Below are 14,554 nucleotides of genomic sequence, written 5' to 3' on the forward strand. Positions count from 1 at the left end.
TTCTCTTACATCTTGTTTCGTATCTCGGTCATTAATCTACTATTAGGCATAGGTAGATTATGCTTAGAGAGAGATGTAGTTGAAGCATTGAACAACAGCTATAATTGATAGAGCATATAATTTTGGATCTCATCATCAAAAAATTGTAGATTTGGCATTTGGTATAAAGATCTTAATCTTGAAATAATATTATTGTACATATATTGCCAAAATGTTGAAAATAATAACTTTGGATCAGCAACTTCATAGAAAAGGATGATACTAACAAAAAGTTGTCTTAATTGTGAAGATGAAGTAATGAAAATGGCTTCTTGTAAAGATTCTATCCATTCTTTGTCATCTCCAAGAAGGCCTAATGCTTTGCAAGTTGCCTGATATGTCGATTGAAAAATACCACCAATAGTTTTTAGATGATCAAAGCTCTCTGCTCTTTTGACATGGTTAAGCATGATTCATAAAAAATATAATTTTCCAGCAGATGGATGAACATAGGCAATTTCGCCAATGGATCTACCCTTTGTTCCTGACCTTCATACCTTTTGGCCAGGATCCCAAACAAATCTTGAAGGGATTCAAAATAATAGAGAGATCAAACTTTAGAATCAATTCTATTACAGTTGAACCACTATATAAGCATTGTTCTATCAATATTAGGTCTCCTTAAGAGAGATGGCAATGATGTATTGTTTGAGAAAACAATAGGGTGTTGCAATGGCAAATGCATTTGTAAACTGTAACAGTCTGGCAGCGCCTAAAGGAGCAAGACCAAGTGAAGCCGGGGAAGAAATGAAGGAGGCGTGTTGGAGAAGACTTACCTGCAGCAAAGAGATAAGGTAAGCACGTGTATGGTCAGGATTGAACAAAAGATACTCACGTGGAGGGCTGAGATGAAGAGGCTCCTGCGGCTGACAGCTGGCAAGGAGTAAGTTCAAAAGCAAACAGCACCGTTTGGTAGAAGAAAAGAAGTCCAAATACAACACAGATAAATAAAACAGCTGTAAAATCTATCTATTATCCTTAATTCTCAACTAACCGAGAATTACAATAAAAAGGGGAGGAAGGGGCAGCAGATAGGCAGGAAATTGCTTTGAAGCAAATCTCATTCACCCAAGGAGGCCCGGGCTACCTCGAAGCTGCCCAGAAATCTAGATTAGGGTTTATCAAACTTTGCATTGTTCTTTCAATTCAAGTCCTTTAAATTATTTCGTTTCAGTTGTTAATTCAAATTTCCCCAATTTTCTTTTTGTTAAACCTGTAAGGCTCAGGTCCAAGAAAAGCTATAATAAAAATTCCAGTACTTTTCCCTTACTTACCAAGTCCATTACAAGTGGTATCAGAGCCACGATTCTCGGATGGATGAAGGAACAAGAGTTTCACAATTGATAGAAACAGTATCAGGAATGAAACAACAACAGGAGGCACAACAACAAAACCAACCGAATCAGCAGCAAATATTGGAAGACATAGTTCTGCAATTAAGAAACATGTCTACCAGGATGGATCAGATGGCTAAGGCCCAAGGAAAAAGGCCCATGGGCTCCCCTCCTAATTCTCCACCAGGTCAGTCAATGGAAATACAAGGCATGAAGTGGTACCACATGAAGGATTTCAACAGGTTCAGCTCAAATCAATCAGATTGGAGTTTCCCCGGTTCAATGGAGATGATCCTATTGGTTGGGTATACAAGGCCAATCAATTCTTTCACTTTCACAACACTCCAGCTCAACACAGATTGTTTATAACCAGTTTTCACATGGAAGGAAAGGCCATAACATGGTATCAGGAACTAGAAGAAACCGGAATTCTCACCAGTTGGGAGGCCTTCGTTAAGGCCCTCCAAATTCGTTTTGGAAACTCATCTTATGATGACCCCATGGAGGCCCTTATAAGTATCAAACAGACATCAACAGTAGAGCTCTACAAAACCCAATTCGAGATGCTTTCGAACCGGGTCAGAGGGCTGTATGACTCTCACAGGCTGAGCTGCTTCCTAGGTGGATTAAAGGAGGAGATAAGAATGGGAGTACGGATGCTAAACCCCCAGAATTTAGTGGCTGCTTATGGATTAGCAAGGATGCAGGAGGAAAATCTGACAATCATGAGGAAATCATGGAGACCTAGTGCTATAGGATTTCAAGGCCGAAACCCAACACCAACTCAGCCCAGGGCTGAAAATAAACCAGTTCTGGTACAGAGACTCACCCCTGCACAGATGAAGGAAAAAAGAGACAAGGGGCTTTGCTTTAAATGTGATAGTAAGTGGGGACCTGACCATAGGTGTGGAGGACCCAAGTTATTCTTGATAGAGGAATTAGAGGAGGAGATGGAGGATAAAAATTTTGTTCCTGAAGACCTGATTGATCTAGGAGACCCGCAGGAAGAAGGCAAGGAGGGAATTAGCATATCCCTTCATGCAATCATTGGAAGTCCCAATCCTAAAACCATAAGGGTGTTAGTTAAGCTAAGTGGCCATAATTTCGTGGCCCTAATTGACACAAGAAGTACACATAATTTCATACATCCAAGGGTAGCAAGAAGAGTAGGGATGAAGGTTTTAAAACACAAGCCTATCGGGGTGAACATTGCAGATGGTTCCAAGCTATGAAGTGAGGGAAGCTGCTCAGATATCAAACTGATGATTCAAGGAGACCAGTTTATCACTCGGGCTTATGTCATACAGCTGGGAGGATGCGATATGGTGTTAGGAATCCAGTGGCTCAAAAGTTTAGGGCCCATTCTTTGGGACTTTTCAGCCTTAAAAATGGAATTCCAAAAGGAGGGGAAGAGGGTCTCGATTTGTGGAATGGGAGTGGAGAAATCAGAAGTAGACTGCAGCCCAACCTTTTTACAAGAATTGAGAAGAGTCGAAGAAGGACTGATTTTGCAAATTTGGGAGCTGGGATCAGTCCAGAATAAAATTCCAAAACAGATTGAGAATGCGTTGCTAGAATTCATGGAAGTCTTTCAAGAGCCGAAAGGAATCCCACCTAGCAGATCACATGATCACTCTATAGTGTTGAAAGAAGGTACCTCCCCAATAAGTGTACGTCCTTACAGGTACCCCTACTACCAAAAGTCTGAGATAGAAAAACTCATTAAGGAGTTGTTGGTAATGGGTACCATAAGACCCAGCCAAAGCCCTTTTTCATCGCCAGTCCTACTAGTTAGGAAGGCTGATGGGTCATGGAGAATGTGTGTGGACTATCGTGCCCTCAACAAGGAAACTGTGAAAGACAAGTTTCCCATACCAGTTGTGGAAGAACTATTAGATGAACTACATGGCTCTCAAGTTTTTTCCAAGCTAGACCTCCGATCAGGCTTCCACTAGATCAGAATGAAGGAAGAAGATCAAGGTTGTTAAAATCACGATTTTAACACGGCACGGAAAGCTGCACACAAACTCGGATCGTAAAAACGGATCGTAAAATCATAAAATCGTAAGGAATTTTAAAATACATAAAAAAAAATTCATGCTTCAAATAAAAATTTATACATAGTTCAAGCATCTTAAAAAACATGTTTCAAATAAAAATTCATACATATTTCAAGCCTTCAAATAAAAATTCATACATAGTTCAAACATCTTAAAATACATGGTTCAAATAAAAGTCATACATAATTTAAAATAACTTTTCATTAACTAATAATTAACAAACTTAAAACAAACAATCTGCTGGTGTGTCATGTAAACTAAAACCAGCTTCATTCCCTTCATCTTCCTTATCATTCCTCAAGCATTCATCAATATCATTAGCATCAAAAGGATTATTAGTATCACTACTAGTACCAACACTAATATTATGAACATTAGTGCTACTACTAGTACCAACACCAATATCATCAATTTGAATATCCAAATCATCTTCAATACCATGACTCTCCATTTCAACATCATTAGGAATTTCTTCTTCATCACTTTCATCTTCATCACCATTTTGTCTTCGTGTTGCACTGTCAATAGCACCAAGAAAATCAAAGTTTGGATGTTTTTCTCCCTCGGTTATCCAATCATCATCAGATGAAAGATCATCTTCTATACCAAAATCACCAGCTTGCTTTTTGACTTGGTTATCATTCAATTTCAGATTGCACATTACAAATACCAAGTCATTCATTTTTTTCTGGTGCAAACGATTTCTTTGTTTTGTATGAACCTAAATAAACAATTCAAATTTATAAGATTTTTATCAAATATTTCAATATTTAAAATAAAAAACAAAAAAAAAATTACCATTTCAAATGCACTCCAATTACGCTCACATCCAGATGAAGTACAAGTCAAGCTTAGAACTCGGATTGCAAATCTTTGTAATTCTGGACATTCATCCCCATAAGAATCCCACCATTGAGCTGGAGTTTTTTTTATCTCTTGCTGTCTTGGCAGCGTCAATGCCAAACAACCCTTTTGCATCCTTGAATGATTCAAGTTGTAAGTCAATTTTTCACCTTTCATTTGCATTAGGCACCATCCTTTCTAAGCATTGATATAATCCAATTTTAATGTTGGCATTAACCTTAAAATTGGGATTATAATGATAATGGGGATTCAAATAATAAGCTGCTTCATGTAAAGGTCTATGGAGTTGAAGTTCCCATCTTGTATCAACAATATTCCATATAGGTATATAACTATAAAAAAAAAACAATAAAAATATCATTACAATATAGGAATATCTCAATTGAAAAACATTCATATTAATAGATGACAACATTTGAAATAAAAATTAGCAAGATATATACCTTTTTTTCACAGAACCAAAATTCACTTGTATCTTCTCTTTTGCTTCATCCATTGCTTTATATATAAAACCCATAGCTGGTTTCTCATCTGAATCAACTAATCGAAGCACTTTAATTAGAGGATATGATGCCTTAATACATATAGTGACATCATGCCAAAACCTGCTATCCAAAACACAATTTTGAATTCGTTTCCCTTCTTCTATTCTTGCAAACCTACATGAACTCCACTGGTTGGAAGTAAACATAGTCATCAGCTGCATTTTATGATCATTCAAACATCCTAGAGTCAAATATGGAGTAGCAAACCGAGTGGCAGCAGGCCTAATCAAATCCCTTCCTTTCGTAAAGTGCCTTAGCATGGAAATAAGAATGGTTCTTGAATAAATATATGAGGTGATTCTCCTCCTCTTAGCAATAGTTACTTGATGAACCTCTAACTTCTTCTCAAAATTTTCTAATATCAAGTCAATACAATGGGCAGCACATGGTGTCCAAAACAAACTCTTTCTTTTTTCCATTAATAATTGTCCCGCTACCTTATAATTTGCAGCATTATCAGTGACTACTTGGACAACATTTTCCTCCCCAATCCTCTCCACAATGGCATCTAACATCTCAAATACCTTATCAGCAGTCTTGGACATATTAGAAGTATCCACCGATGACAAAAAAACTGTCCCTTTAGGACTATTAACCAAAAAGTTACAAATACAACGTCTTTTTTTATCTGTCCATCCATCAGACATTATTGAACAACCTGTTTTTTTCCATTCTAGCTTGTACTCCTCAAGCAATTTCATTGTTTGATCCACTTCTTGCTTCAAATACTTCTCTCTAATATCATAGTAGGATGGAGGCTTGAAACCTGGCCCATGCTTTGCAACCATTTCAAGTGCCTTAATAAACTCAGGGTTTTTTACACAATTAAATGGAATTGCACTAGTGTAGAAAAACCTAGCAATTTGTCGACATGCTTCTTCTCTAATATCCTTTTTTAGCAATTGATTTAGAGTTGTTTGTGTACTTCCACTCCCACTAGCTACTCTCTTTCCTTTGTCCTTGGAGCTAATTTCTTTTATTTCATCATCATCATCATCATTTCCACTATATTGAAGGGCCTTTCTTTTCTTTTCAGCTGCCTCTAGATTTTTCACTAAAACACCCAAAATCATCTGCTTAACATTTTCTGGCACTTGTTGACATGGCTCAACATCCTTACGAGTGCAAGCCAAATGCTGTTTGAAACGAAATATACCTCCACTAATAATTTTTTGACAATACCTGCACAAAACTTTTCTAGAATTTTTATCAACATCTATACCATGCTGCCATCCCACATCAAGCCTATTACCAGAAGCATTTTTTCTAGATGCCATAAGTTTAACAATTCAAAGATCAACTCAATCAACCCTGTAATCAATCCAAACATTTTATGATTATAATTAATTTTAATATTAAACATCCAGCTATAAAAAAAAAAACTAATACTGCATTCGGAAACTAATACTGCATTCATAAACTAATACTGAATTCATAAACATTTTAGATACTAAACATCCAACTATCAAAAAAGACTTACGTTTTTCTTCTCCAAATAATTTATTTGTTGTTCACAAACTTTGTAGTGTTTTCCTCTCTGTCCCGTAAGCTCTGAAAAATAAACAAACCATTTTCAAAATCAGAACCCAGTTTTCTCTCAAACCATTCACAATCACAGACTCACAGACTTTGTTTTCGAAATCCAAACAGCAGCATCAGCAGCATTCAATAAAATCCATTCATCACAAATTCACAATTCACAACTCAGCATCCAAATCCAGTGCAAGAAAAAACAGAGTCACACTTACACACACGCTACCTCTGTTCTGAAATCCTCACTGTAAAGAAACTATAAAGATATGAAGCTTACCTCTGTTTTGAGCAGTTACCACCGAGGCTGAGCAGATGCAGCTTAATATTGCAGTCAAAGTTGGAGCCTGCGAATCCAATCAAACTAATATTAACATCACTACATTAGAGTAAGAAACGGAGAAATGGAAAAAAAGCACCCCTGGCACTGGAAAAAGAAGCACCCACGAACAGGGAAAAAGAACCAGTGGTTGTGGTAAAGACTTACCTGGTGAAGACTGGAGAAGACTGGAGAGACGCCGTTGTTGTTGTGTGGACTCTGGTTCTCACGGTGGCTGCTGAAATGGACGACGTCGGTCGTCGATTATGGAAAAATAAAAAAGATCAGGGGCGACTAGCGAGGGCTGTTGTGGAGGTGGACGGTGGTTGGTTGTTGGCTGAGAGAAAGAGATTAAGAGACCGAAAGTCCGAGACACCGAGTCACTGAGGAATCCTCAGTGAGGATTTCGAATTTTGGGTTTTCAATTTAGGGATTTCTGAACTTGAACAATGAATGTGAAGAGAAGAGAGAAGACTGATTGATTCGGTGAAGAGAGATTAATGAATTGCATTTGATCTGGTATAGCCAATAGGCGGTCGACACGTGGCTCATGAATTGTATTTAATTTCCTGCGGGCAAAATCGTTGAATCAACAGTGAAATCGCGATTTCACCCGATTTTAACGATTTTACCCGATTTTGACCCGATTTTACCCGGTTTCGAGTTTCATAAACGATTTAGCACGTAAAGCCTGATTCAACTCGTAAAAACGTACAATTTTATGAGTTGAATCGCGATTTTAACAAGATGTCCCAAAAACAACTTTTAGGACTCATGAAGGGCACTATGAATTTCTGGTGATGCCTTTCGGCCTCACAAATGCCCCTTCCACTTTTCAAGGTTTGATGAATGATATTTTTCGACCCTATCTCAGAAAATTTGTGCTGGTTTTCTTCGACGACATTCTAGTCTACAACCATAATGTGGAAGAGCATGAGAGACATCTGAGGATGGTATTTGAGACTCTAGTCCGATATAAGCTATTTGCCAAACAGTCCAAATGTAAATTTACAAGCAGTGAAATTGAGTATTTGGGGCATATCGTATCAGGTCAGGGAGTGCATGCTGATCCCAGCAAGGTAGAGTCAATGATCAAGTGGCCGAAACCAAGCACACTCAAATCACTAAGGGGTTTTTTAGGGTTAACAGGCTACTACCGCAGATTCATCAAAGGTTATGGGGAGATTGCAGGTCCATTGACTAGACTGCTGAAAAAGGGGGCTTTTAAATGGGATTCAGAAGCGGACCAAGCCTTTGAACAATTAAAAAAGGCCGTATCAACCCCCCATCCTAGCACTACCAGATTTCAACCAAAGTTTTATAGTAGAGTGTGATGCCTCAGGTATAGGACTCGGAGCTGTGCTAATGCAAGGGGGCCGACCCATTTCTTATTTCAGCAAAAGTCTAAAGGGGAGGGAACTATCACTATCCACTTATGAAAAAGAATTCCTGGCACTAGTTACTGCTGTTCAGAAGTGGAGGCCTTACTTATTGGGCCAAGCCTTTAAGATTAAAACAGATCAACAGAGCCTCAAGTATTTATTGGAGCAGCGGGTCGGGACACCCACACAGCAGAAATGGTTATCCAAACTAATTGGATATGACTTTGTGGTTGAATTTTGAGCAGGAAGGGAAAACCTAGTTGCGGATGCACTCTCTAGACAGGAGGACACTACAGAAAAAGGTACACTATGGGCTATCTCTACCCCAATTGTTAACTGGGCTGATCAATTGAAAGATAGTTATAAAACTGATCCAGAAATTCAAACTATCATGCAACAACTAGACCAAGAGACCATAGGTTCCTTGAAATATCATCTTAGGGGAGGGATACTATACTACAAACACAGAGTCTACATAAGTAAATCCAGCCCTATAAAAAATGATATACTGAATTATATTCATGACAGTCCAACCTCAGGGCACACAGGGTTTGAGAGAACACTAAAAAGGGCAAGGAGAGACTTCTTTTGGGTAGGGATGAAATCAGACATACAAACCTATATAAAACACTGTGAAGTCTGTCAGAGAGCAAAAGGAGAGAACACAAAACCCTCCGGGCTCCTACAACCCTTACCTATACCCACCAGACCATGGTCATCCATATCTATGGATTTTATAGAGGGGCTACCAAAATCTAATCAATACTCAGTAATTATGGTAGTTGTGGATAGGCTTACCAAATATGCCCATTTTATCCCCTTATCCCACCCCTACAGTGCAACAAAAATCGCCAACCTATTTTCACAGAATGTGGTAAAGCTTTATGGGCTCCCAAACAACATAGTAACCGACCGGGATCCTACCTTCACTAGCAAGTTTTGGGGAGAATTATTCCAAATTCAAGGGGTCAAGCTGCTGATGTCAACAGCATACCACCCCCAAACCGACGGGCAGACAGAGGCAACCAATAAAACATTGGAAGGGTATTTGAGATGCTATGTAGGTGATAACCCGAAGGGTTGGTCCAATTGGCTAACAATGGCTGAATACTGTTACAATACCAGCTACCACTCATCTCTCAAAACTACCCCATTTGAAGCAACCTACGGCTACCCGCCCCCAAGCCTCACAGATTACATCCCCGTTTCAACCAAAAATTAAGCAGCAGAAGAGCATTTACAACACAGGACAGAGCAGATTGCAGAAATCAAACATAACTTAGCTCAAGCTCAGGAGAGACAAAAGAAACAAGCAGATAAAGGCAGAAAAGAAATCCAGTTCAAAGAAGGGGAATGGGTTTACCTCCGGCTCCAGCCATACCGACAGTCCAGCATGCCAAGAAATAAAAACGTGAAGTTAGCCTATAAATATTTCGGGCCGTTCCAAATCTTAAAGAAAGTGGGAGAAGTGGCTTACCAGCTAGATCTTCCCAAGGAAGCCCGAATCCATAGCACCTTTCATGTCTCACTGTTGAAGAAATGGGTTGGAAAAGGAATCATTCCTGAACCGAAGCTACCCATTCTCGAAACCAAGCTGAAATCTCAGCCCGAACCAGCAGAGATACTTGACCGAAGGAGCCAAGTCTCAAGGAGGAAGAAGAAGGAAGAAGTGTTGTTAAGATGGGAAGGACAACCCAAAGAAGACGTTGTTTGGGTCGATGAAGAGTGGTTAAAAGGTTCCTACCCTCACCTTGAGGGCAAGGTTTTTTAAGGGGAAGAGAGTTGTAACAGTCCGGCAGCGCCTAAAGGAGCAAGACCAAGTGAAGCCGGGGAAGAAATGAAGGAGGCGTGTTGGAGAAGACTTACCTGCAGCAAAGAGATAAGGTAAGCACATGTATGGTCAGGATTGAACAAAAGATACTCACGTGGAGGGCTGAGATGAAGAGGCTCCTGCGGCTGACAGTTGGCAAGGAGTAAGTTCAAAAGCAAACGGCACCGTTTGGGAGAAGAAAGGAAGTCCAAATACAACACAGATAAATAAAACAGCTGTCAAATCTATCTATTATCCTTAATTCTCAACTAACCGAGAATTACAATAAAAAGGGGAGGAAGGGGCAGCAGATAGGCAGGAAATTGCTTTGAAGCAAATCTCATTCACCCAAGGAGGCCCGGGCTACCTCGAAGCTGCCCAGAAATCTAGATTAGGGTTTATCAAACTTTGCATTGTTCTTTCAATTCAAGTCCTTTAAATTATTTCGTTTCAGTTGTTAATTCAAATTTCCCCAATTTTCTTTTTGTTAAACCTGTAAGGCTCAGGTCCAAGAAAAGCTATAATAAAAATTCCAGTACTTTTCCCTTACTTACCAAGTCCATTACATAAACGCTCAATAAGAGGATCATGAAGATGAATTGGGAACTGTAAGAGGCGCCAAACAGCCTCAAAAGGACATGAAACGACAATTGAAATATGCTTGTATTTCATCATGGTTTTCCTTTGCAATAACCATTCTACACTTATCTGATCCCCTGCTCACATATTTGAAAAGATATTTTATAAGCGTTGATTGACAACAAATTTCTATGTTGATGTGAGCATTATAGCGAATAAGAAGTTCTTTACTATAAGGCAAAATATAAATATTGTTGTCAAGTCGAATACCATCTTTAATGACAAAGTTTTGGGGAGAGTGCTTGACCGCTTTTTATGTTCGGCTTGTTTTAACTCGCAAGTGCACGAGTGTGCGATGTAGCAATTAACTCGGTAAGATCGAGGTCATATCCACAGAGAGCTAGATCTGGAAATTAAGCTAGGTAACAAAAAAACTCAAGAGAAATTAAATTAACAATAACTTGGTTGAAAATGATTGATGGATTTGTTTTCAAAGATGAAAAAGTGTAAATAGATTTTAAATGACAAGAAAAAGTAAGTCTTGGTCCAAATCAATTCTAATGGTGATGTATTGGTGATTCCTTCAACATATATAAGATAACTCAACCTAATATCAACGATGGTGATATTAGATCGGAAGATATTACAATGAAGTTTAAAAAGATGAAGATTGATTATTGCTTAAGAATGAACAAGTACTTTCATATTAAGTAAGACATTGAATCAAGCAATCTCTATACCAAAACTAAGGTTTGTGCATAAAAATTCAAGATTATAACATTACCTAAATGATTTCTAAAATTTCTTTGCAATAATAAAACATTCATGAAGAAAATAAGAAGATAAACATTAAGATTCATTCATATCTTAAAGAACTCACCTCAATCACCATCATCCTTGATTTGGATCCAAGAAGGAGATTAGCCAACCATGATTATATATAAGAACACTTCAATAAACATGAAATAACTTGAATCACACTGAAATAATAAGTTTTACAAGCTAAAGAACTGAAATCTATAAAGAAGAATACAACACAATTTCAGTAAATATTCGGACACAAATCTGACTCTAACTTTGGACAGCAATTCGACCCTCTTAGAAGCCTCTTTTGAAGATGGCTATTAGAGACATATTTATAGGCCATTCTGTTAGCTTTCCAGATCATTAAAGAAAAGATCATTTAAACATCTGAGTCAAAAGTTATGGGCAAAACACCGAAAGGTGTTCTGGAAAATCAAATCAGGCCAGCTTGGAGAAAACTTTGGTGCACGTTTTTCTTCCTCCTTTGTAAGCTGTCTCTTTCTTCTTTTTGACCCAAAATAATGTGACAATGTCCCCTCCAGCTTTCCATCCATGTGCTTGCCCTCTTGGATCAATGAATTATCCAAAATAAATCAAATGTTATTTGTTGTGTGGACATGTAAGATCATGGATTGTGCTTGGGCTGATTTGGGGGCTGATTTGGGGCTGAATTTAAGCATCAAATAAGGATACAAATGTACCTATTATTTGGGCTAAGATTGACATTAAAACCTTAAGTGTTTGATGGTTGAAGTTTGCACACAACATAAGGCAAGTTTGGGCTTGAAATAGATCATATGATATTCTTTTCTAGAATTGGAATAGAATTGATTTTTGGAGCAAATTTGGAGCACTTATTTGAACCAAGATTTTCTTCAATCTTCAACTAAATTTCTCTTCAATTCTTTGTTCCGAATTCCGACGTTGAATTTTCTGAAATAATTCATTTAAGCTCCAAAAACCTATCGAAACATTAAAAGAAACTTCATTACTAAAAAGCACATCAATTATTATAAAAAACCCAAATAAAAACAATAAATACATATGTAAAATAAGAGACTTAATGATACTTTTGATGCATAATCACACCCCCCAACTTCCCCAACTTAGATTTTGCTAGTCCTCAAGCAAAACAAAACATAAAACCTTTGAAATAAAAAGAATAATAATAACATAATTAGGCTCGACTCATCACACTTAAAGGACCTATCATGCAAACATTGGTATCTTTAACTTAGTGTACACAATAGCAAATAAAGAAAAATAAGCATACTCACATTCTCTAAATCAAACATCCATACAAAATTCAAAATTCAATCGTATTTATCATGCAACCAACATAATTGATTCACGCGAAAACTCAACTTGTAATCTTCCCTTCTCACTACTACAAACAAGGTAGCAAACTAGAGAAGTATCTATATATTTCTTTTTCTTTTCTTTTTTTTTCTTTTTTTTTTGATATTATTTATTCTTTTTATTTAAGTGGTCACTTCCCTTTTGACGCGAATACAAACATTTGTGATGAATGCACCCGGTTACTCACAAAGTCACAAACTTAAAGTGCTTTGCATACTCATATTTCAAGCTGTCGTTTGACGTAAAGATAAACATTTGTAATGAATACCCCTAGTTACTGAGCAACTCAAAACATTGGAGTAGATAGAACTTTATACACATTTGTGTAATAATGATTACTCTATTTACTTAAACCTTGTTTAGGACTAGATCAAAAGGGATGATCACAAGTAAAGCATCACACTCATCTTTCATGCATAATCACACAACTCACACAACTTTTACAAGGAAAGATGTACTTCAATAATCTTAAGAAAAAAGTATGCTATATCTTGCTTTATAAGATATTATCTATCCCAAATTAAAGCATGCAATGTTCAACACAATAATGAATCCAAAAATGTAATGCTAATCCTAAACAAGTCTCATTCACATACGAATGCAAGTTTTTTTTTTTTTTAACAAGCATGGTTATCTCAAGCATTCAACATAATCAAATATCTAAAATTAAGTTTTTCATTATCCTCAATGTAAAAAAAAAAAAGAGAAGAAAAGTATAAAGATTAGAAAACTGTTACTCCCCTTTTGTTCTCAAGGATGAATGTCTGATTGAATTGGACATGAGCTGATTTCTTGCTTGATTTTTTTTTTTTTACCTGCATATCACAACTAAAAGAAAACATTGATGTTTTTTTTTTTTTGAAAATAAAGAACCTCACACCCCCCAACTTAAAATAATGCATTGTCCCTAATGCATGAACAAGAAAATATAAAAGATGGAAGAACGAAAAATAAATAAATAAATAAAAATGAAATAAAAATAAAAATAAAAATAAAAACTCATTACTTCTGATACTACAATGGTATTGGATCTTCAAGATCCAATGTCTCAACTTCAACCACAACGTTTTCAAGATAAGGTTTCAATCGATGACCATTTACTTTGAAAACATTTTCATTCTTAGGATTTTCTACCTCAAATGCACCATGCTCAGAGATGGATTTAATCACAAATGGACCAATCCATTTTGTCCTCAACTTCCCAGGAAAGAGATGTAATCGTGAATTATACAAGAGAACCTTTTGACCAACATGAAAGGATTTTCTAAAAATATGTTTATCATGCAAAGCTTTCATCTTATGTTTTGAAATTTTTGCATTTTCAAATGCATCATTTCTCAGCTCCTCTAATTCATCCAATTGAAGCTTTCTATTTTTGCCAACCTCATTTTCATTGTCATTGAATTGCCGGATGGCCCAATATGCACGGTGCTCAATCTCAACAGGGAGATGACAAGGCTTTCCATAAACTAGCCTATAAGGAGACATTCCTAAAGAGGTCTTATAAGCAGTGCGATATGCCCACAAAGCATCAACTAGTCGTAGGGACCAATCTTTACGGTTTGGATTGACTGTTTTCTCTAAAATGTTCTTGATCTCCCTATTTGCCAACTCAGCTTGGCCACTAGTCTGTGGGTGATAGGGGGTACTGACCTTGTGAATTACACCATATTTTCTCATCAAAATCCCAACGGGCTTGTTACAAAAATGTTTTCCCCCATCACTAATCATAGCCCGGGGCATGCCAAAACGAGAGAAAATGTTTTCTTTCAAGAATTTGACCACAACTCGATGGTCATTAGTTCGAGATGCAATGGCCTCCACCCATTTAGACACATAATCAACAGCTACAAGGATGAATTGGTAACCAAATGAACTTGGAAAAGGTCCCATGAAATCAATCCCCCAACAATCAAATATTTCCAAAAC

The 14,554-nt window shown here is 37.3% G+C and overlaps 1 pseudogene; it reads left to right on the forward strand.

Moving 5' to 3' along the window:
• The first annotated feature begins 711 nt into the window (after window positions 1-711).
• On the forward strand, window positions 712-9,844 carry LOC127904717 (uncharacterized; annotated as a pseudogene).
• The last annotated feature ends 4,710 nt before the right edge of the window (window positions 9,845-14,554 follow it).

The sequence above is a fragment of the Populus trichocarpa genome, chromosome 18, assembly GCF_000002775.5.
Source record: "Populus trichocarpa isolate Nisqually-1 chromosome 18, P.trichocarpa_v4.1, whole genome shotgun sequence".
In the NCBI taxonomy this organism is placed as follows: Eukaryota; Viridiplantae; Streptophyta; class Magnoliopsida; order Malpighiales; family Salicaceae; genus Populus; species Populus trichocarpa.